The 25,054-nt window shown below is 46.5% G+C and overlaps 1 pseudogene; it reads left to right on the top strand.

Annotated features, from left to right (window-relative positions):
• Window positions 1–9,470: 9,470 nt before the first annotated feature.
• Window positions 9,471–24,321, top strand: LOC119297090 (annotated as a pseudogene).
• The last annotated feature ends 733 nt before the right edge of the window (window positions 24,322–25,054 follow it).

Consider the following 25,054-nt stretch of genomic DNA (forward strand, 5'->3'; position numbering starts at 1 on the left):
TTTCTTATTACGATGATTTTCCACTTCACTCTGAAATTCTTTGAACTTTTCAAATGTTTCAGACTTATGTTTTATTAAGTCGATATACCCATATCTGCTCAAATCATCTGTGAAGGTGAGAAAATAATGATATCCGCCGCGAGCTTCAATGTTCATTGGACCACACACATCAGTATGTATGATTTCCAATAATTCTGTTGCTCGCTCCATTGTTCCGGAGAACGGAGTTTTAGTCATCTTTCCGATGAGGCATGGTTCGCAAGTACCAAGTGATTCATAATCAAGTGATTCCAGAAGTCCATCATAATGGAGTTTCTTCATGCGATTTACACCAATATGACCTAAACAGCATTGCCACAACTAAGTTGCACCATCATTATCAACTCTGCATCTTTTGGCTTCAATAACATGAACATGTGTATCACTACTATCAAGATTTAGTAAAAATAGACTACTCATCAGCGGCGCATGACCATAAAAGATATTACTCATATAAATAGAACAACCATTATTCTCTGATTTATATGAATAACCGTCTCACATCAAACAAGATCCAGATATAATGTTCATGCTCAACGCTGGCACCAAATAACAATTATTTAAGTCTAATACTAATCCCGAAGGTAGATGTAGAGGTAGCGTGCTGATGGCGGTCACATCGACTTTGGAACCATTTCCGACGCGCATCGTCACCTCGTCCTTAGCCAATCTCCGCTTAATCCGTAGCCCCTGTTTCAAGTTGCAAATGTTAGAAACTGAACCAGTATCAAATACTCAGGCACTACTGCGAGCATTAGTAAGGTACACATCAATAACATGTATATCAAATATACCTTTCACTTTGCCATCCTTCTTCTCCACCAAATACTTGGGGCAGTTCCGCTTTCAGTGACCAGTTCCTTTGTAGTAGAAACACTCAGTCTCAGGCTTAGGTCCAGACTTGGGTTTCTTCACTTGAGCAGCAATTGGCTTGATGTTCTTCTAGAAGTTCCCCTTCTTCCCTTTACCCTTTTTCTTGAAACTAGTGGTCTTGTTGACCATCAACACTTGATGTTCCTTCTTGATTTCTACCTCCGCAGCCTTTAGCATTGCGAAGAGCTCGGGAATCGTCTTATCCATCCCTTGCATATTATAGTTCATCACGAAGCTCTTGTAGCTTGGTGGCAGTGATTGAAGAACAATGTCAATGACACTATCATCAAGAAGATTAACTCCCAGTTGAGTCAAGTGGTTGTGGTACCCAGACATTCTGAGTATATATTCACTGACAGAACTATTCTCCTCCATCTTGCAGTTGTAGAACTTATTGGAGACTTCATGTATCTCAATCCGGGCATTTGCTTGAAATATTAACTTCAACTCCTGGAATATCTCATATGCTCCATGACGTTCAAAACATCGTTGAAGTCCCGGTTCTAAGCCGTAAAGCATGGCACACTGAACTATCGAGTAGTCATCAGCTTTGCTCTGCCAGGTGTTCATAACATCTGGCGTTGCTCCTATAGCGGGTTTGTCACCTAGCGGTGCTTCCAGAACGTAATTCTTCTATGCAGCAATGAGGATAATCCTCAAGTTACGGACTCAGTCCGTGTAGTTGCTACCATCATCTTTCAACTTAGCTTTCTCTAGGAACGCATTAAAATTCAACGGAACAACAGCACGGGCCATCTATCTACAACAACATAGACATGCAAAATACTATCAGGTACTAAGTTCATGATAAATTAAAGTTCAATTAATCAAATTACTTAAGAACTCCCACTTAGACAGACATCTCTCTAATCATCTAAGTGACCACGTGATCCATATCAACTAAACCATGTCCGATCATCAAGTGAGATGGAGTAGTTTTCAATGGTGAACATCACTATGTTGATCATATCTACTATATGATTCACGCTCGATCTTTCGATCTCTAGTGTTCCGAGGCCATATCTGCATATGCTAGGCTCGTCAAGTTTAACCCGAGTATTCTGCATGTGCAAAACTGGCTTGCACCCGTTGTATGTGAATGTAGAGCTTATCACACCCGATCATCACGTGGTGTCTCGGCACGACGAACTGTAGGAATGGTGGATACTCAGGGAGAACACTTATACCTTGAAACTTAGTGAGAGGTCATCTTATAATGCTACCGCCGAACTAAGCAAAAAATAAGATGCATAAAGGATAAACATCACATGCAATCAATATAAGTGATATGATATGGTCATCATCATCTTGTGCCTTTGATTCCATCTCCAAAGCACCGTCATGATCACCATCATCACCGGCTTGAAACCTTGATCTCCATCGTAGCATCGTTGTCATCTCGCCCACTATTGCCTCTACGACTATCGCTACCGCTTAGTGATAAAGTAAAGTAATTACATGACGATTGCATTTCATACAATAAAGAGACAACCATATGGCTCCTACCAGTTGCCGATAACTGTGTTACAAAACATGATCATCTCATACAATAAAATTTAGCATCATGTCTTGACCATATCACATCACAACATGCCCTGCAAAAACAAGTTAGATGTCCTCTACTTTGTTGTTGCAAGTTTTATGTGGCTGCTACGGGCTGAGCAAGAACCGTTCTTACCTACGCATCAAAAAAACCATAACGCGGTATAGTGATTGCTTTTTGATCTTTAGAAAAAAAACCTGTTCATTGAATCCGATTCAACGAAAGCTGGAGAAACAGACACCCACTTGCCACGTGTGTGCGAAGCACGTCGGTAGAACCAGTCTCGCGTAAGCGTACGCGTAATGTCGGTCTGGGCCGCTTCACCCAACAATGCCGCTGAATCAAGAATCAACTAGTGACGGCAAGCAATATGTATATACCCATGCCCACAACTCATTTGTGTTCTACTCGTGCATATAACATCTACGCATAAACCTGGCTCATGCCACTATTGGGAATGTAGTAATTTCAAAAAATTCCTACGCACATGCAAGATCATGGTGATGCGTAGCAACAAGAGGGGTGAGTATCGTCTACGTACCCTCATAGACCGTTAGCGGAAGCGTTATGACAATGCGGTTGATGTAGTCGTACATCTTCACGATCGACCGATCTAGCACCGAAGGTACGGCACCTCCGTGATCTGCACACGTTCGGCTCGGTGACGTCCCGCGAACTCACGATCCAGTAGAGCTTCGAGGGAGAGTTTCGTCAGCATGACGGCTTGATGACGGTGATGATGTTGCTACCGGAACAGGGCTTCGCCTAAGCACCGCTACGATATAACCGAGGTGGATTACGGTGGAGGGGGGCACCGCACACGGCTAAAAGATCAATGATCAACTTGTGTGTCTATGGGGTGCCCCCTCCCTCGTATATAAAGGAGTGGAGGAGGGTGAAGGCCGGCCCTCTCTATGGCGCGCCCTGGGGGAGTCCTACTCTCTCCGGGAGTAGGATTCCCCCCTTCCAAGTAGGAGTAGGAGAGGAAGGAAGGAGGAGAGAGGGAGGAAGGAAAGGGGGGCCAGCGCCCCTCCCAATTCGGACTGGTATTGGGGGGCGCGCCTCCCTCTTTTCCCTTCTCTCTCCTCTATTCCACTAAGGCCCAATAAGGCCCATATACTCCCCGGGGGGTTCCGGTAACCTCTCGGTACTTCGGAAAAATGCCCGAACCACTCGGAACCATTCCGATATCCAAATATAGGCTTCCAATATATCGATCTTTATGTCTCGACCATTCCGAGACACCTCGTCATGTCCGTGATGAAATCTGGGACTCAGAACTACCTTCGGTACATCAAAACACATAAACTCATAATACCAATCGTCACCGAACGTTAAGTGTGTGGACCCTACGGGTTCGAGAACTATGTAGACATGACCGGGACATGTCTCCGGTCAATAACCAATAGCGGAACCTGAATACTCATATTGACTCCTACATATTCTATGAAGATCTTTATCGGCCAAACTGCATAACGGTATACTTTGTTCCCTTTGTCATCGACATGGTACTTGCCCGAGATTCGATCGTGGTATCTCAATACCTAATTAAATCTCGTTACCGGCAAGCCTCTTTACTCGTTACGTAATGCTACATTTTGTAACTAACTCATTAGCTACATTCCTTGCAAGGCTTATTGTGATGTACATTACCGAGAGGGCCCAGAAACACCTCTCCGACAATCGAAGTGACAAGTCCTAATTTTGATTCATGCCAACTCAACAAACACCATCGGAGACACCTGTAGAGCACCTTTATAATCACCCAGTTATGTTGTGACGTTTGGTAGCACACAAAGTGTTCCTTCGGTATTCGGGAGTTGCATGATCTCATAGTCATAGGAACATGTATAGTTATGGAGAAAGCAATAGCAACAAACTAAACGGTCATCGTGCTAAGCTAACGGATGGGTCAAGTCAATCACATCATTCTCTAATGATGTGATCCCGTTAATCAAATGACAGCTCATGTCTATGGTTAGGAAACATAACCATCATTGATTCAACGAGCTAGTCAAGTAGAGGCAAACTAGTGACACTCTTTTTGTCTATGTATTCACACATGTACTAAGTTTTCGGTTAATATAATTCTAGCATGAATAATAAACATTTATCATGATATAAGGAAATATAAATAATAATTTTATTATTGCCTCTAGGGCATATTTCCTTCAGCAGGTTGATCTCTGGGAAGGGTAGCGGCTTCCTGTACTTCCAGTGCCACCTCGTTTGCTGCACTGGGATGTACATGCACTCCCTTTCCCATGGCGGCCCACCGTGGTGAGGAGGTGGTGGCTTCGCGCGTGCAGGACGAGCCGACGCCGGCGGTGAGCTCCCCCTTGCCCTTGCTGAAGAACCACGTGCCTAGGGTTTGCCTGTCGCTAGCGATGGGGAAAGCTTTGACTAGATTTGGACGGGGGAATGGAAGCGGATGAGCCCCCCTACGCTTGCATTAAAATATACGGCGACACGGCGCTTCGACCCACTGCCAGGTGGGCCCGAGGTAGGTGGTCGTTTTTAATTCAACCGCGTGCGGTGGTTGGGCGACCGACAAGTGTGGCCGCGGCAAACACCGAGCGGATGCGCGGCGCGTCCATTTGGACGCAAGATTGGGCACAATTTTGGGCATGAAATGTGTCTAGACAGACACCGCGCAGACGCGTTTTGGATTTGGGTCCACGTGTTGGGCTGGCGTTTTAGTACGTTCGACCCGAACGGATACGCGGGTAGTTTGGGTCGGCTGGTTGGAGTTGCTCTAAGAGCAACTCTGACGCGGCGACCTAAACGGGCGTGCGTTTTGTTCGCTTTTCGTCTGTTTAGGCCGACCACATGGACGGGCACGTCCGCCTTTTGGTTTGGGTTGGCTAGTGCCCCCAACTGGAGGCAAACCCATATTTGCCCACATCGACAGAAAAAATGGAAATGATAAACACGTGGCTGAAATAAACTTAATAAAATACAATTAAACATAAAATGGTCGGTCAACCGCTAGCCAAAGTCCACTTAAACATTAAATAAACAATAAATAAAAAACTCTGCGCGTGCACGCTGCCCTAAGCGTCCGGCTTGCCCTTGTCCTTGCTATTGTCGTCTCCCCCGATAAGGTCGATGAAGACGGGAGGCGACACAGCCCTCCCGAAGGCGGCGGCGAAGGAAGCACTGGAAGAGCTCGCGCCGGCGCTGAACCTCCCCTTCCCCTTCCCGCTGAAGAAGTCCATGGCTGGCTAGGGTTTCAGGCTGCCTGGCTAGGGTTTTTTGGTCGCCGGCAAGCATTGGACCGTTGTTTTTGTCCGCTTCAAATCAAACGAACAAGTGCAGATGAAATGGGTCGTCCGATTGGGGTTGCTGATTGAGGTTGCTCTGAGCCACACGTTATACACGGTAGGATGTATCAGTTTCTTGGCCTCGCCTCACGTGAACTGCGACTGGCTGGCTCGCTGAGGACGACACGAAGAGAGCATTTCACATCTAGCAACAGCAAGTGCACATGTACGTACGGTGACATGTGAAGCCGGCAGCCACAGACACAGCCTTGGGAGGAACGACAATGTTATTCCAAACCAATTTTGGTGGGTGGATTCTGTGGCCTGAGTTGGCTCTGGAAATTAAGCACGAGACTTGGTTGATAAGGGGATACGAATATGTTGATCATTAGTTTCTTTTATGGAAGAAAGGCTCGTGGGTCAGATGCCTGGAAATTACAGACAATTTTGGATGCTCTATCTCATTTTCCTTTGTCGGTTTTCGCTTTGCAACTGGCATCATAATCATCTTTAGGCCTATGCGTGCACAGAAAAAATGTTTTATGGAGGAAACAGCCGGAGACGAATATTGTAGTTATTTTCTTAGAACATCAAAGTAAAGTATATATGCACACAATGTTATTAAATACCAGAGTCGCGGACCTTTAAAATTGACGAAGTTGTCAAATTCTAGGGTTTGACTCAAGTCGGTCTCAGATAGCAACCAACCTATTAACCATCCAACCACATGTTAGATCTCAAATATTTCAATTCGTTGGTCAAAGACATTGTTCAATGTGTTGACGTTAAGAGAAATATTCAGGAGATTAGAGACCACATGCATGATGCATCCCTCTACAAACAACACAAACAAGAAAGTATCTTTGATGCGTCGTCGTTTCCATGGCAAATCCGAGATCATTGGTAAAATGTTAAAACTAAGCTCCAATGAAAGCCTATAAATACATCTTGTTGTATGTTTTCACCCCCAGTTTCTGGGAAGTTGATAAAATTCGTTGAAATTCATTTTTTCCCTAAAGTTTAGAAAGATAGGACATTGAAGGATATTTGTATCTTCTTTGTCAACTACCCCAAAAGCTATATGATAGATGTTGCTGTTGCCATGTCTTTCTTTGGCCGCCCGTATTTGTTGTCCAAAGGTAAGTTTGATAAATCAATCATCCAGCCCTGCATTGATTAAGACATTAGCAAGCAACAAAAGTTTGGATCTTACTATCAACTCTACTACTAATATATGAAACTTATCTATAAATGGCTTGCAACCAATAAGAAGTTCCTCCTTTCATGCATGCAAATAGTAGAACATGTATTGTAGTCTAGGGGTAGGTGTTAGATTGAGTGCATCTCCTTTATTGTCACCACACACCTACTTCTAGGCTTGTATCAAGAACTATTTGTAGATAGTCCCCCGGTCTCTTCTTGTATTGGTCCTTGTGGTCACCTTGCACCACATCAACTACTTTCCTCCTTGCCCTGAAGACCAAACTTTTTGCCACATGTGCCTCATACATGCTCTTTGTATGTTTCATTATTGTATCGACACCAATTCTTGAATTTGGTCTCAATATTTCCTCGCATGCTTTAGCCACCTAATCAGTAGTGACCTTTGTGCTCTCTCCACTTGGTCCAAAGAATAACCCTAGCTACTTGCTTCATTCATGTGGTATTCAAAATCCCTCAGTGTCTTGACATGAAAATCCCTTGGTGCTCTTTCCAAACTAGTAAACACCAATGAAGCACAACAGCTCATGTGTACCAGGCATTGAGTCATAATACCACCTCCTATCCTTGTCCTTCCTAGTCGTTCTCTTCATTCCAATAGGTAGTAGTGCTGGTTCTTCACCTTCATCACCAATACCAAAATCACTGGAAAGCATAATTCATCTGGTGCAAGTGCAAAATGATTAACTTTATCTGCTTAGCCTCATTGTGTGCTCGTTGTTGGCCCAGGTTTCCTCGCTAGCTTTAGGTTTTGTGAGACTTGTTTCTATACAACTAGAGGGTGCTCTTCATGTCTAGATTCTGGATCCCCTTGCTCCTCAACAAACTCTTGACACATTTGTATCCCCCTTCAAATTGCATCAAGTCATCCTGTCTCTCCTTCCTCATATTCTCCATCCAATTCTCTATCTCAACCTCCTTCGCTAAGCTTTTTTTACCATTGTATTCCTCTTCCCAATGTATTGACCCCAATCATATTAATAATCCGAATAGGAGTTATCCCTGCTATTTGTAGAGTCTTCATGTTCTTCAACATTCTCTTTTGCCTTGTTGAAGGTGCAGCTTTGTTGTGTGTTTAGATTAGGGTCATCCAGAATAACTCCAAGTTGTGCACTACTTGAAGGCTATGAAATAATTGCAGTAGGGTGAAGCACACCAGCTTGGGATATACTAGAAACAAGAGGATCCCTGTTCGACTAAGTGGAACCTGGTGTTTTATTAGGATGTTCTCCCTATTTAAATCTCCTGGTGTGGGTTCACTACCCTTGATGACTGTGCTGTTCAGAACTTTCTAATTTTGCAACAAGTTAAACATTTCTTCTACTTTGTCCTCACTATCTAAAATCTCCATCCCTTCCAACCCCTTCCATCCTCCTTCACATAGTACATCTTATCATCTATTCCATAGCCCTCACCCACAATTAGTGCTAACAAAGTAAGTAAATTACATCGTATAGGGAAATAATTCTTTTTAGTTTGTCTCTACCTTGTAAATGGAACCTTATTTCCCACATTTCATCATCCAACCTGACAACAAAATGGATTAAAAAATTGTATCAGCTGCTACCCCAATCCCCTAATTAGTAACACTAAAGTACTAACACACCATCTTAGTATCATGTGTAACAACTACACAAGTAACTATATGACCTTACTTAATCCTAGAAGTAACAAGCTACGATGTCAAAAATATGAACATATAAATAGAAAGATCCTTTTAATACTAAATCAAACAGACAAATAGACACACACACACACACACCGCCACTGAACAAATCCCCAATTTCGGTACATGTTCTAGTTGCACCGAAACAGTGTGTACACACAACCCTAATTGCTCCCGATGCCGAGCCAGTTGTCCACCTCGGAGTACTCACCACTGGTGCCTCCTCCGCGTACTGAGTCGCCGCCACCATCACCGGCCCTAGGTCAAACAGGAGAGACTGAATGACTGGGAGCGACCGGGAGAGACAATGGTTCCAATCGGACCAAGCAACTGATGGCCGTTAACACCACCCCCAACCCCCACACGTGGCCTGACTGGTGGACCAAATATGTCATGAAAAGGGATCAATTTTAAGCGAAAGATAACCAGATTTTTTTTCAACAAAATTACGAAAATGTAGAAGGTATCAGTGCCGGAAAAAAAGTCGTAGTTATTTTTGCCCTGTCCCAATTGTGATAGTTTTATGCTGTTTGCCCGATAGAGATGCCGAGGGAGCCAGCTGCTGAGTGACAGACAAATAGCGGAAACCCCGATAGGTCACCGACAACTCCGTGTCTTTCAAGCTACAAGGCTACTGCATCTCAGGATCTGAGACCCTACAAACAAGTGAGGTCATGCGAGATTGTTTCTAATAATAGCCAGCCTATTTTAGAAATAGGACACAAACTGAAACTGAGAAGGTGACTCCTAAACCAAGAGGTTTCAGCAACAGTTAGCCGCATTGCCCTGGCGCGTGTCCCCTGGAGGAGACCGCCAACTTTCCGTAGGCCGGGACGGGAGGCCCGAGCCCGGCGAGCACATTCCGATGGCAGAAACCCGCTGTACGTTTGTCCGCAGTGTCGACGCTTCTCCCATGATGAAAATCTTTTGTCCCAGAATGTTACTGCAAATGATAACTGATCTGCAGACGATGCAGAAGAAGAGGTGAACGACCACCCAATCGAGGAGGTCCGGAACACGGTGCCGATAACCGACGACCCGTCGGAGCCGTCCCTGACGATCCGAACATGGGTGCTGGGGATGTCGTCCTGCATGCTTCTGGTCTTCGTCAACGAGTTCTTCATGTACCGGTCCAACCAGCTGAGCATCGGCACGGTGTTGGTGCAGATCGCCACCCTGCCCATCGGCCGGTTCATGGCGTCGGCGCTGCCGGCGAAGCTCATACGCGTCCCGCTCATCGGCTGGTCCTTCAGCCTCAACCCGGGCCCTTTCAGCCTCAAGGAGCACTGCCTCATCACCATCTTCGCCGGCGCGGGCGCCAGCGGCGTCTATGCAATGAATATCATCGCCATCGTCAAGGTCTTCTACAAACGGCAGATCAACCCCTACGCGGCCATGCTGCTCGCGCAGACAACTCAGGTGATCCGACATTACCTCGACTTTTCATTCCATCGCCATTGGTTGAATTCAGAGGTCATTTCGGCCAATGTGCGGCTCTGTTTAATTTCAGTTGCTTGGGTACGGATGGGCTGGCTTGTTTAGGACGTACCTGGTGGATTCAGCCTACATGTGGTGGCCTCTAAACCTTGTCCAGGTCACCCTGTTCAGGTCAGTACGTACGTAGAGTCGTTGGGACTTGAAGCAATGCAATCATACTGAACCTTGTCTATATAAAACTGCATGTACTAATACAGGGCGATGCACGAGGAGGAGAAGAGGCCCAAGGGGCAGCTGACACGGCTGCAATTCTTCATCATCGTGCTGGTCTGCAGCTTCGCCTACTACCTGATCCCCAGCTACCTGTTCCCGGCGGCCAGCACCTTCTCGGCGCTCTGCTGGTTCTTCAAGGACTCTGTGACGGCGCAGCAGATCGGCTCCGGCCTCAAGGGCCTCGGCCTCGGCTCCTTCGGCCTCGACTGGAACACCGTCGCCGGGTTCATCGGCAACCCGCTCACCTCCCCGGCGTTCGCCATCTTCAACATCATGGTCGGCTTCTCCCTCAGCAACTATTTAGCGCTGCCGCTCCTCTACTGGACTAACACCTACAATGCCAAGCGCTTCCCCATCATTTCGTCGCACGTCTTCGACGCTGCCGGCGGCCGCTATGACACCAACCGCATCCTCGACCCCAAGACCTTCACGCTCAACCTCCACGAGTACAACGCCTACAGCCGCATTAACCTCAGCGTGCTCTTCGCCATCAACTACGGATTCGGCTTTGCTGGCCTCATGTCCACGCTCTCACATGTTGCGCTCTACCATGGCAAGTAAGCTCTTACGCGCTATCTCCTCGCCCTCTATTAACCACCATGTTGTTATTACAAGAAACCGATTAAGAAAAAATAGATCAGATATTGGAGTTTTTTTTTCGCAGTCCCAAAATAAGTGCTTCAACTTTAATACAAGTTGTATTAAAGTTGAGGCACTTATTTTGAAACCGGAATATTTTTTAACCTTTTCATTCTATACTGTAGCACATAGTTAAAAAACAATAATTGTAGTCACCGACAACGCTTTGTTCGGGCCACCCCGCAAGATAGGAACATGGGCCTTGGTCATTAACTTCATGTTTGTGCCTGGAATTGGTTGGGCTGAGGGGAATGGCGACGTTGATAGTTTTCGGCAGCAGCGACAACACTTTAGCAAGAGGGCTAGAGTATTTAGCAAAAAACTACCACGTTATAGGTTATAGCTATAAAAAACTATCACTTTTTTAATCTTTAAAAAAACTACCACAAAATTGGTTTGCTGTTCTAAAAAACTCAAATTATTGTGTGATTAAGCTTTAAAAGTTTTATAACAGCTAGGGTCCACTCATAAACATTGACTGTTAACTAATCGTTGACCGTTAAGTTGGGCCAGACCCACCTGTCAATGACATCTCCTAGAAATATAAAATAAAATCTAAAAAAACAAAAGAGTTGACCGCCGCCCCGTTCCATCCACGACATCCCTCGAGCAGCTTTTCCGAGCCGGAGCTTGAGGACGCCTCGCCGCCGCCCCGGACCGGCGCTGCCCCGGAGCACCTCTCCAGCCGCGCCGCCGCCCCGGAGCACCTCCCTCGCCTTGCCTCCGTCCTGCTACTGGCAGGAGCCGCTGCCACGAAGTACCTACCCGTCCCGCCGCCGCCCCGTGTCTGTCCCTTCCCCCACGCCGCGGCACCGGTGACTCCCTGTTCTCCGGCATCGACGACGCCAACCCCAACCCGCTCACCCTCGATCGGCTCCACACGGCCAGCTAGAGGTAGCTAGCTCACGACGGATGCAGCCGGAGCTAGCTAGGTAGTTCACACGCGTACCGCAGCCAGCCGAAGCTAGCTAGTTCACGGCAGACGCACGAAGAGCTAGCTAGCTCATGCGCATACCGCGGCTAGCCGTCGCTCGCTGCTGCTCGCTACTCGCTGCTGCTGCTGCTGCTGCTTGGCGTCGCTCTCGCTTGGCGTCCGCTGCTGTTGTTGCTTGTCGTCGCTCTCGCTTGGCGTCCGCTGCTGTTGCTTGCTGCCGCCAGCCCTGCTGCTTGCCATTGCTCCCGCTTGCCGCCACTGCCGCTGCTGCATGCCTCTACTGCCGCTTGCCACTAATGTCGCTGCTTGCCACTGGCTGCTGTGGCGTCGAGGCTACGGGAGAGAGACCGGCCAACACCCACAGAGCTGCTGAGGAGCTCCGGTGACGAGCTCGCCAGCGGGGACCTGATTGCTTTTTATTTTATTTTATAGGGACCTGATCACTTTTTAAAAATTCTGTAGGGACCCGATTGCATTTCAAAAAATATTTCGGCCCCCACTTGTTGTAACCTGTCAACAGTCAACATGATGAGTGGACCCCAGCTGTCATAAAACGGTTTTAAAGTTTAATCACACATGAATTTGGGTTTTCTGGAACAAGGAACCAATTTTGTGGTAGCTTTTTTGAAAGATTAAGAAAAATGGTAGTTTTTTGTAACAATAGCTTGTAACGTGGTAGGTTTTTGCTATATACTCGGGCCAGAGCAGAGGAAATCGTGGGGTTGGAGGAAAGTATCCGGCGCTCCCAAAAGTAATATGCTACCATGTTTAAAACTCATATTTAAATGTTTAACAAGCTGAAACAATTGTGAATGTTCACAGTACACGTGCCTATAACCCCTAACAAATCTGAATCAATATTCAATGTATAGATAGAGAAAGAAGAAAGACAACATCCAACATGAATAGTGTCACAAAAAGACAAAAGAAAAAATGATATTGTTCACATACGGATTTGGGATTACTTTTAAGATTTTGATTTAGGATTGCTTTTAAGATTTGTGCTTTGACAAAGGTATATCATGCATCCGATTTTGGACACCTGGGGTTTTTCCTTGTTCTAGGCATCATTCCCAGGTAGCAAATTAACCAAACACACCATAAGTGTGGCATGCTAAGGTGAATAGTCCTACTAGCAGCAGTAATCATGGCTCCTAGAGCATATCCTACCAAAATAAAGAAAAGCAAAGAAAGTGGGTCTCCTGAGACCCTTGAAAGTCCTAGAGTATTCATCAATGACACCATTGAGATTGTTGCATGCCTAGGTTATCTCTACCACACATTGCATCATCACTAAGCAAAAAACAATTATCCCCATAGAACACTTTATTATAAGCCTTCTCAAAGCCAAGCTTCAAAATAATGTCCTCACCATTAGTTTTTCTTTGCAAAACAACAATCCTCTAGAGGATATTCCTGCCTAAGAAGAACACGGATTGGATTGAACTAATTGTCTAGCAACACAAAGCGTCTGGGTTACGTTTTCTTGAAAATTACACTCAACACATATATGGGCCTATATTGTTCGATATTATTAGCATATTTGGTTTTGGGGATTAAAATAATTATTCCATAGTTCGGCCTTCCATGTTCAATGCACCTTTGTATAATTCAGCTAACATTTCTTTCACCAAATACTAAACCTTTATCTAAACTATTTTTGACGAAAATGTTGGCAGTGCAACTTTTCTGAAATATAGAGGGAGAACGGTTATAGAATTACATAGTAGAGGCCCGTGTCCAACACCTTACCACTTGTCTTATCGGTAGTGTACAATGTACGATATGAACGTGCTAACTCGGGCTTGCGAGGTCTTTGTATCTATTGATCAAGCCTGCCTTTGATAGTCGATTTCTAGTTTGGCAAGTCGTGGAAAGTTTGTATTGGAGTTGATGATGTCTTCCTGAAAATCCCTTTGTTTCTTCACTCCTTCCATGTGTGCCACCACGTGAGTTGCACCAAGGCACTCCATGCTTGGCAATGGGGCTTGGAATTTTTCTTCCTTCCTTTAGCCCACCAGTTGTGCAACAAGGTCGTCAGAGGGCGTGTACCCATGATCGATGCTAGGTGGCAGAGGTGTAAAACAATTGCCCAGACCTCTGTGGCGTAGGAGCAAGTGGGGAGGAGGTGGTGCGCATCCTATGGATGGTGCCACACATGACACAGAGTTGATTATGAGGACAAACACTTTGGCCAGGTTGTTCGTCATGAGATATCAACCAAGCCTCCCAGCCATGACAATATCGTCAATTTCAATAGGTTTTTCTAATTTATATACCAACTGGTTGAAATCATGCCACTGCGCAACTTTGAATTGGGTCTTGTATGCCGAGGAAGAGGTGAATTGGCTATCAACAGTGCATCTTCATATCACCTAGTTAGGGATGTCACTGAGGTTGATGCACGTGCAGCCTAAGTGCCAAAAATTTGGTTACGACCTAGAAGGACATGTTGCGCTTGAGGTGTCTGATCCGATGATTGTCGTTGTTGGCCCATGCCAAGGTGAGGTTCTTCCTGGCGCAATGCTACAAAAGGTCCCAGTAGGCCACCTTGAGGCTCGTTGAGTTAAGCAATGGGTCTCTCCATGATCTAAGCACCGGCCCAATAACATATCTGAAGAATGCATTAAATAGGGCTCTGACCTTACTATTGATGATTAGTGGTATCTTGATCCACAACTTGGCCGAATCAGTCTAAGAGTACCATATCCATCTCATCTTCAAAGCTATGCTTTGGGCTGCCAGGTTATTGATTGTCAATCCTCTGGTGCTTGTTGGTTGGCAGGCTACCTTTTGACAAGACATTTGCTCCATTCCATCTTCTATGTTCTCCCAGAAAAATCCCATGCAGATCTTGATGATGCTCTTGGTCAAGCATACCGGCATGTCCATCAAGAGCATTTCAAATACCATCATTGCCAATAGCACTTGCTGGACAAGGATAAGTCTTGCATCCACAGAGGTTAGTAATCAGTCTTTCGAGGATTGTGATCCGACGACGGCATGCCCAAGTAAGTGAAGGGGAACTGCTTGATCTAACATTCCAGGTGCAACACCAACATTGGTACATCAATCCCATCACAACAGATTGGGGTTACAGAGCTCTTGTTAGGAATTTTATGCAAGCCATAGACAACACAAAATGCCTAAAGAGGTTTTCGTGATGTCACAACTTGATCTAACTCGGGGTTAATAAAAATCACTGCATCATCCGTGTAGATGTACTATATGTATGGCAATAGTTGAGCTTCGATGGAACACAACAACTCCACGCTTGTGGCCAATTGAATCGGTGCGGCAAAACAATCCATCACGAGCATGGAAAACAATGAGGATAGTGGGTCTCTCTCTTACGGAGACCCCTCCTATGTTGCACTGAGTTGGGTAATTCCCCATTTATCCAAATCTTTGTGGTTGACGTAGCAAGCAAAACCGGATACAATTGCAAAATTATCTGATGAATCCTTTTGCCTCGAGTACCAGTAAAAGGAAGCCCCAAGAACTGGTGTCCAATGCCTTCCCTGGGTCTAGTTTAAACATTATTGTTGGTGTCTTTCATTGTCTAGATGCCTTTGGGAGGCCTTGGACATAATTAAACTTATCATGCATAACTCTGCCCTTGATGAACATACTTTGGTAGGGCAGGGTAAGCTCTTTCATTCTCAAGCGAGAGTGACAGGCCAAGAGCTTTATGAATAGTTTTGTGAAACCAATAATGAGGCTGATTTACATAAATTCCTTTGGTGATACTGCATCCTCAAACTTGGGCAGCAAAATCGAATTCGGGAGATGTGCTTTGACAGTCTATAGCTGTTGTACGTCCAAAATGGTGGCGAACACACCCCTCCAATAAGTGCCAACGTCATTTGCAAATGGTGTCCATGAAGCCGCTAGGTCCTAGCACACAATCATTCTTGATCTTGGTTAATATCGTTCACACCTCATCACAAGTAATGGTTCATCCAGCACGTCAAATACATGTACTCAATGCTAATCATGAAGGCCCATACAATGTGCCCTTGCAATTTTATGACCAACCAACCCCTCAAAAAAACTGCCATGATGCGCATCTTGTCAGCTTGTTCAGTGTATACGTTGACATCCACAATGACATGGTGGATGTGATTCTTATGGCATCTAATAGTGTCATTGGCATGGAAAAATATCGCTCTTGCATCCCCTTGTTGATACGTTGCACCCTTAATCTCCATTTGCAGAAGGATCTTTCCATGGCAACCTACCCAAGTAGCTGAATTTTCAGCATTGCATGGAAAGATATTCCATCCTCTGATAAAGACCAATTGTCTTCCAATGAGCTCGTTTGTTATTTCATATTTTAGTGCAATGTTGGTTACCACCTTGGAGTTCCATGGTTTCAGGGCCTTAGCGGTGCGCCGCAGCTTCTCATCAAGACGGGAAATTGGGTCAGTAGATGATACCAACCTTTGTAAGGCCTCCGCCTATAATGAAAGGCGTGACCGGTGGAATGAAGCTCTGCATGGCATGGTGCAGGTCAGCAAGACATAAAAAATTGGCATCATTGTGCTGGGGGGTATACACTTGGTCAAGAGCAAAAGTGAGGCCATTAGTCGCCATGTGCAATCAAGTAGAATTAATGCAAGAATATTGGGCCACAATGCTGCCACCATGGTTGCTTCTGTCGGCAAGTATGCACATCCAAAGAAGTCTACACCACAACATTGCTTCACCACAACGAGTTCAACCACCATACAACAGAAACATTGTGTTGGAGCACAATCGACCTAAACACTTCTCTCTGGGATGGATTACTCTTGTCACATTCCAGACCAGAAAGTTGTATTCCATCGGTAACCTAACTGATAAAAGGCGGAGCCGATGGTCAAATGGTTACCTACATGGCCTTGTAGTAGGTTTTGCCAGATTTGGTGAGGGAAGAGAGTGAAACAATTGGAGCTGGCAATAGAGGATCCTAGAAGGCCTTGGCATACATCTCAAGGTGTGTGTGTCCTCATTCTCCCTTTTCTCAAAAATTTCTAGGCCATGCTTAGACATGACCATTTCTCACACCATCCTCATTGGGAAGTGCCCTTTTCCTATTTAGGAGCCTATGGCTACACCTAGTAGTGGTTGGAGGAGTCCTGGTAGCCTTCTAGGGCTTGTGATGGGGTGATGACGGAGGCAGTAGTAGCGCGAGTTGGATCAACAACATGATATCTTTGATGAAGCAGACATGTGCGCTACTGTCTATGATGATTGCAATTGTGGTCGGTTTATCGGTGCCTAACCCAACAATGTTGGGGGAGATTGTAGGCTCAAAACCATTTAGCTAAGATTTTACTAACCATGAAGGGGTGCAAGGCTATGCTTGGGGGCTGGCACCAGCTTCAGGGGCAAGTAATTGTCCACGAATGGTGAATGCTCGCAGATCCATTATTGCAAGGAGACCATTGTTGGGACACCAAGGCTCCTCGTTTAACCTCCAAAGTTGAGAATGTGACGGGTGCCAATTCATTTACCTAGTTTCTGATGATTTGACCATGATAATGACGGCCTCCTGATGCACGAGGAGGGAAGTGGGGGCCCACGGCGGTGCATGCATGATGATAGGCCTAGGAGAATGTTGGAACATGTGTGGTAGAGATTCTATCTAGGTCAAGACCGACATAGGAGGCAAAGCACATGCAGGTATAGACTGGGAGACATGGTTGGCCTGGCTCACCACCACATTTGGCACTGAGTAGCACCCATGCCGATGTCCATAATGGCGGCAGGATCTTGCAAGTGGTCTCAAGATTTGACGCCCATCCGGGTTTTGTTAGGGTCACTATTAGCTTCTAGTGAAATTGAGGCCAAGCCCTCACCGACTATGCTAATGCCATCAGGGCAACATGTCAAAATTGTCAGATAGGTAGCCGACACCAGCTTGCAAGCCTCCCTCTCTAGTGGGGGTTATGGCGTGTTGGGTACATGGAGAAAGACGTTGTTGTATTGTCGTGCGCTTCCTTGATGGCGATGGCAAGCCGAGAGCGAGGTGGAGTGGTCGTAGTGGTTGTGAATGTGCTCCGCAAGCCGAGGGCAGTGGCCTTCCTCTAGGGGAGGGGAGTTGAATATCATCCTTGACGTTGCTATTGCCGTGTGGGCCTTGTCAGTGGTCCACTACAGATGGCCTCATGGAGTATAAGGTGGCCTCTTATATGTCGGCAAGTATTGGTGGTGGGTGAAGGAGATGTGGTAGGTGCTACTAGCTTCCACACCTCTTAGTGTCGCCGCCCTGTCTGGAAAATCCCACCTGTAGAGGAAGACTCATGAGTGCAAGGTTTCCGGTCATGGAAGGTGAGGGTGGTCTCTATCGAAACGAGCTAAGGATTGTCGACCCAAGCCTTTACGACAAATTAGGAGCTTCTCGTGCATCTTGGCAGTGACCTGGTAGATCAAGCAGTCTGGCAAGATGCCTTGGATGGTGTGAAGTGACCAAGTCTAAGGAGAGATGCCTTCGTGGAAGAGTTGGAAGTTGTATGAGCTAGCATGGGAGGTGGCCAAGGTGAGCCGACCAATGGTGCACGAGGACCATGCACATTGACCACCTTTGAGATGGCATGCCTTTCTCTAACATGTTTTGTCGAATATGGGTCTGGCGTAGTTTTACTTTTTATTTACTTAGTAGAAATCTCAATCTCCTTTGAAGTAAAATGCTTGGTGAGCTCAAGGCAATCCTCCTGTGAAAATTTACCCTCAAGGGTTGTGTGTCTCAGTGTAAGTGCAAAGAAGATACCATGGATCTACCAAAGATTTCTTTGTAATAATGAGTAATGTGAACTTTCATTGCTTCATTCTCCTCGAGGGGCACATAATCATGCTATGTGTAAAGAATTGTGTCTTTGTTTTCAGTATTTTGCCAGCAAACATATGTATAAGATATCTAAATCACTCTATAAAATCCCCTATTCGACCAGGTACACTTGTAATGTATGTTCCTCTAAATGGCGTCTCAATTTCCATCTAGACACTAGTATATTCCTTGAGTTACTTTGGCATCTAGCTATTTAATATGCCCAACAAATCAGCTTTTCTCACTTAGGCCTTATGACTTCGAGTTTTCATGATCCAGGGAGATTTTTGATCTATGGCAGAAGGCAGCGTCAGAGAAGGGCAAGGAGCACGATGTGCACACCAGGATCATGAAGAGGAACTACAGGTCTGTTCCGCAGTGGTGGTTCCACCTAATGTTGGTCCTCGTGTTGGCTCTGTCATTGTTCACATGTGAGGGTTTTGGAGGACAGTTGCAACTACCATATTGGGGACTCCTCCTCGCTTGTGCCATCGCCTTAACCTTCACGCTACCCATCGGCATCATCACTCCAACGACAAATATGGTAAGTTGTGTCAGGTGAGGCCACTATGTAAAGTTCCGCAAGCTCTTTGAAAAACATGATTGGTTAAATTAGTACTTGGGTGATCATTTCTTTTTCATGACCTAATGATGGCTATCAGATTGATCTGTAATGATGATCATGGAAATTTTCTTTGGTGCAGCAACCTGGATTAAATATCATCACCGAGCTCATCATCGGGTACCTCTACCCTTGGAATGTCACATCCCTAGTTCTGGCCTGACCTATGCTTGCTTCCATGTGTGCATCATGTTTAAATTCAAATGAAATTTGAATTGAGGAATTTTCAAAAGCCTCAGGAAACCTCTAAAAATAACCAACATTTAAATCTTCTCAAATGAGTCCAAGAAAATGTTCCTATTATTCCATAGAAATATTGGTAAGAGGTAAAATTCAAACCAATATTTTTGGAGCCACAGAGATATTTATTTTGGCCATTTGAATTAATCCAATAACTATTTGCTTTGGATTTATATTTAATATATATTAAATATGACTCCAATAATTCTGGAAGTTTGTGAGTGGCTTTGTATATATTTTAGCAAGCCACATAAAAACCTACAGAATTTATAAAAAATGATTTAGTGTCTAAAACTAAATCAAAACAAACTGCAGAAAATAGAAAAGAGAAAGAAAGAGAGAGAGAACCTACCTGGACTTACCTGGCGCCCACCAACCGGCCCAGCACTGCAGCTGGCCGGCCCAGCCCACCACTACAGCCCCTCCGTCGTCTTCCTCCCCTCGCCCCGAAGCAGCTGCGTGCCCGCACGCGCACGGCCGCGCCGGCCACCTCCTCCCTCCCTGCCTGCCTGGCCCCTCTCCGATGCGCCTAGACGACGCCACGGAGATGCCGAACCCCCTCGACCTCGCCATCACTCTCCCCGTGGCCCTCCTCTCCTCTGCTTCCTCTCTCTCACTCGCCCGAACGTAGCCGTCGCCGCCGACGAGCTCCCCCACGGCCACAGCCACCCCCTCGCTCCCTCTCCGCATCCCTGAGCTCCGTCCCGACCCCGTGGAGCTACACACACGACGCATGCGACCCCGGGAGGCCAGCAACGTCGCCATCGCCGTCGTCTTCCACCTTGGGCTCCGGCCACCATCGTCGTCGATCCGCCGCACGCAGGACGTCCCCGAGCCCGCTAACCATCCCTACGGCACCGCTGTGAGCTCCGCCACCGTTTCCCCCTCTTCCCCTCTTCGTTTGATTGCCGTAGCCGTCGCCCCCTTGATGACCGGAATGCACAGCCGCCTGAGCTCGCCGTCGACGATGCTCCGGTGACCATATGGTCACCCTGGAGTGTCCAACCTACTCCTCGCGATGCGTAGCGTCCTCCTAGCCCCTTGCCCCGCTCTTCTACAAACTGAAACGCAATCTCGCGCGCAACCGAACTCCGGTCGCCGCCTAGGTCGTCGCCGGAGCCAACTCCGGCCACCCCGACCCCAACGGACTCCACCAAGAGCTGCGGTTCATCCTCAGCTCCACCCCGATGCCCTCCGTGACCCATTTGGTGGCCGGAACGGCCAAAACCACTTCCGCCACCGCGTCGGGCTCGCCGGCGGCTAAATGCCGGCGCAGCTGACGTTGACTTTGACCACGGGTGGGCCCTGGTTGACTCCGATGAGTCACTGACAGGTGGGGCCCAACCCTGTTAATTAACCCAGTTTAGTTTTAATTAAATTCTAACTAAACTAATTACACTGACACGCGGGACCCACTGTCAGGTTTGACCCGTACCGTGTCCCGTTGACCCGCTGATGTCACACTGAGGTCATGCTGACGCAATAATTCCTTTCTGGAATTTAAATAAACCTTAAATGATTTATTATTTCCAGAAAATGTTTAAAACTTGTAAAATTCATATAAAATCAACCGTAAATCCAAAAGAAATAAATTATATTGGAAAAATGATCAGAAAAATCCAATCTATCCATCTGTACTGGTTTCATGCATGTTAGAACAACTTATAGGTGCTGTTTAGCACAAATCATATTAATGGCATTTAAATATCCACATATGGAGTTTGAGTTTGAATCTTGGATTCAAACCAACTTCATTTAATCTGGTTTTAGTTGCATTAGCACAAACCACAGCATATTGCCATGTCACATTCATGCATCATATTGTGCATTGCATTGATTGTGTTTTTCCTCAGTTGCCGGTGATTGCCCCCTCTCGATAGACGTGATACCGACGATGTGATCGATGACACCGATGAAGAGCTATATTATCTTCAGAAGTGCCAGGCAAGCAAAACCCCCTTGTTCATTCCGATAAAATCCCACTCTCTCGCTCCTGCTCTCTTTTACTGCATTAGGACAACAACGATTCATCTGTTACTTGCTGCGGTAGTTGAACCCCTTTATCCTCTGCATGACCTGTCATTGCCACAGTAAATAGATGAAACCCACTAGCATGAGTAGGAGTTGTCTGAGCCCTGTTGTGCCTACTCATTCATGCTTGTTTGTCATGCCTGCTACTGCTTAGAGTTGAGTCAGGTCTGATTCATCGGGGATGAATCAGAGGTGTGTGAACATGTCCTACTGTTGAGTGCTAAGTGTGTGAACACGATTTGGTAAAGGTAGCGGTGAGAGGCCATGTAGGAGTACATGGTGGGTTGTCTCATTGCAGCCGTCCTCAGGAACTGAGTTCTGTGTTTGTGATCCATGAACAGCTACTACCACACATTGGGATCCTTAATTGACTCTCTCAACTTATTAATCAACATGATCTCTGTCCAGGAGTTGCAGCTAGTTTCTGGTGTTTGTAGGTAGTGTTAGTAGTCTACCAAGTGGCACCCGGTACAGGTGGGCTTGGGACAGACTAGGCACAATGGCACGGTGTACCAAGTGGCACCCGGATGGTGGGCTTGGGAACCCTGCTCACATCGTTTGGGGCCGTGAGCGACACCCCGACCGGATCTCCTTGCGGATGGAACCCGAATAGGCGATAAACCTGGACGAGAGACTTGTATGGTTAGTCAGGTCGTGGCCGACTCCCTCGCCCGGCTTCCGCTTGAAGGTTGCTGAGGTACATGACGTGTACAGGGCGATAAGTGGCGAGAGCGTGTGTGAAGAAGTACACCCCTGCAGGGTTATCATTATCTATTCGAATAGCCGGATTCCTCGGATATGGAAACTTGGACCCCTTGCATAGTTCATAGACAAGTGAAAGTGGATACTCTAAAATACGCAAGATAAGCGTGAGTGCTATGGATGGCGTTCTCGCAGGGAGACGGGAGCGGATCCATAGTGGTGTATTGATATGGTGAATATGTGGACTCGTGTGCGCCACCTCAAAGAGTTACATTGCGGTCGTAGTTCAAGTTAGCCACCGAGTCAAAGCTGGCTTGCTGCAGTTAAACCCCACCATCCCCTTGTTGATAATGATGCATATGTAGATAGACCTGATGTAAGTCTTGCTGGGTACATTTGTACTCACGTTGCTTAATTTATGTTTTTGTAGAGAGACTTCAGTCTCGCTAGTAGTACCTCGTGGACTTCGACGTTTAGCTTGTTACCTCAGCTACGATATTGTGCCCTCGGCAGGATCTGGTAGATAGTCAGGCTTCTCAGCCTTTTTCATTTATAGTTGTCTGTACTCAGACATGTTAAGCTTCCGCATGTGCTTTGACTAGTATGCTCTGATTGTTGGGTCATGAGACCCATGTTTGTAATATCTCGCTCCTCGGAGCCTATTGAATAAACTACTTGAGTCGCAGAGTCATTTTGTGATGCCATGTTGTATTGCACATATCGAGCATATTGTGTGTATGTTATTGAAATGCTTGGTATGTGTGGGATCTGACTATCTAGTTGTTTATCTTTAGTAGCCTCTCTTACCGGGAAATGTCTCCTAGTGTTTCCATTGAGCCTTGGTAGCTTGCTACTGCTCCGGAACACTTAGGCTGGCCGGCATGTGTCCTTCGTTCCAGTGTCTGTCCCTTCGGGGAAGTGTCACGCATTGAGTACCGGAGTCCTGTTAGCCCGCTACAGCCCGGTTTACCGGAGTCCTGCTAGCCCAGAGCTACAGCCCGGACCCACTTGCTGATGACCGACACGTTCGATGCTGGGTCATGGATGCCTGTCCCTGTAAGTTTGTGCCACTTTGGGTTTACGACTAGCCATGTCAGCCCGGGCTCCTTATCATATGGATGCTAGCGACACTATCATATACGTGTGCCAAAAGACGCAAACGGTCCCGGGAAAAGGTAAGGCGACACCCGTGGGAATACCGTGCGTGAGGCCGCAAAGTGATATGAGGTTTTACATGCTAGATCGATGTGGCATTGAGTCGGGGTCCTGACAGGGAAGCCATTGGCCAATGTAGTATTCAAGACGTACGGCTACATAAGCATGGGGCAGGCACTAACATTCGTGTCGGATTTCAAGCTTGGGCATTACATGAAGATACCCCAAGGTCCATGTTCTTAGTGCAATTAGCTGGGACCGTCACGACGTCAACGGTGCACTTTGCGATTGCGTGGTGCCTACTAACAACAGTGAAGAACGTATGTGATGTGGATGCCCTACCGGAGGGTAGCCCTTGGACGTGTCCAGGAGATGACGTCTTTTACAACACATCCATCATCTGGGGTGTCATTGGACCTCTGCGTATGTTTGGCCGCCTTGGAAACTACTGGCAGATGAACTACTTCTTCCTCGCCGGGATCATTGCACCGGTGCCCATTTGGCTGCTTTGTTGTCGGTACCCGCACAACACTTTCCTCAAAAGCATCAGCATTCCACTCATCTTCGACGGCTCCGGTGGACTCCTTCCGGCACGATCTGTCAACTTTATCATGTGGGGACTCGTAGGCATCATATTCAACCACTTCATATACAGACGATACAAGGCATGGTGGATGAGGCACACCTACGTGCTCGCTGCAGGGCTCGATGCCGGTGTCGCATTCATGGGAGTGCTCACATTCATATCGTTAGGCTACTTTGACATCTATGGAGTGAGGTGGTGGGGTGGTGTAGCCGATGACCACTGTCCTTTGGCGTCATGCCCAACGGCACAAGGAGTGATAGCCAAGGGATGCCCAGTTGTCAAGTGACCCTATCTCCATCAACATGTACAGTAATTACAATGATAGACATTAGGAATTGTTTTCATGTTTCTATATCATTTACAAATGGCAATAAGAACATGTGGAAACATGGTAGACTTAGTCTTTTGTAGTTGTATCTAATTTTATGTAGATTGGACTGTTGTGTTTAAGGGGATCTTTCGCTGACTCAAAATATGGTAGGCATAGTATTTTGTAGTTGTATCTAACTAGTAGGGTCACCCAGGCATTTGCGCGGCTCAAGTTATTATTATTTATGTGTGTGTGTGTGTGCGCGAGAGAGAGAGAGAGAGAGAGAGAGAGAGAGCTTCATCTGGGGGTGAGCAGGTGTGCCTCTCAAATAGTGGTGATGCATGTGGCTCCTCAAACCCCGGTTCCCCTCCAGCACCTACTAATAGCCCCCTTTGTTGGACCCAATCATCCTCGTTTCAAGATGTCATGCAGTGACTGGTAGTCAGGGCGCCCATACCCCAACTATCTCTTTCCAGCTCCTGGGGCTCGCCGCGAATCCCACACACGCCTGTCTGGTAGAGGCACCATGGAAGCACCCCCTACGGCTGATATATGGCACATTGTAGATAAAGGAGGGTGTGTCATCTATCAGTGCCCCACCCTATCCCGCCCCATGTCTTGATTCACAGCTCCCTGCCCCTGCCTCACTTTTTGTCGGCCATAAAAACCACCTAAGGGGTTGCTACTTCTATTGCCTCACAAACAAGCA

This window comes from Triticum dicoccoides, chromosome 5A (genome assembly GCF_002162155.2).
Source record: "Triticum dicoccoides isolate Atlit2015 ecotype Zavitan chromosome 5A, WEW_v2.0, whole genome shotgun sequence".
NCBI classification, from domain to species: Eukaryota; Viridiplantae; Streptophyta; class Magnoliopsida; order Poales; family Poaceae; genus Triticum; species Triticum dicoccoides.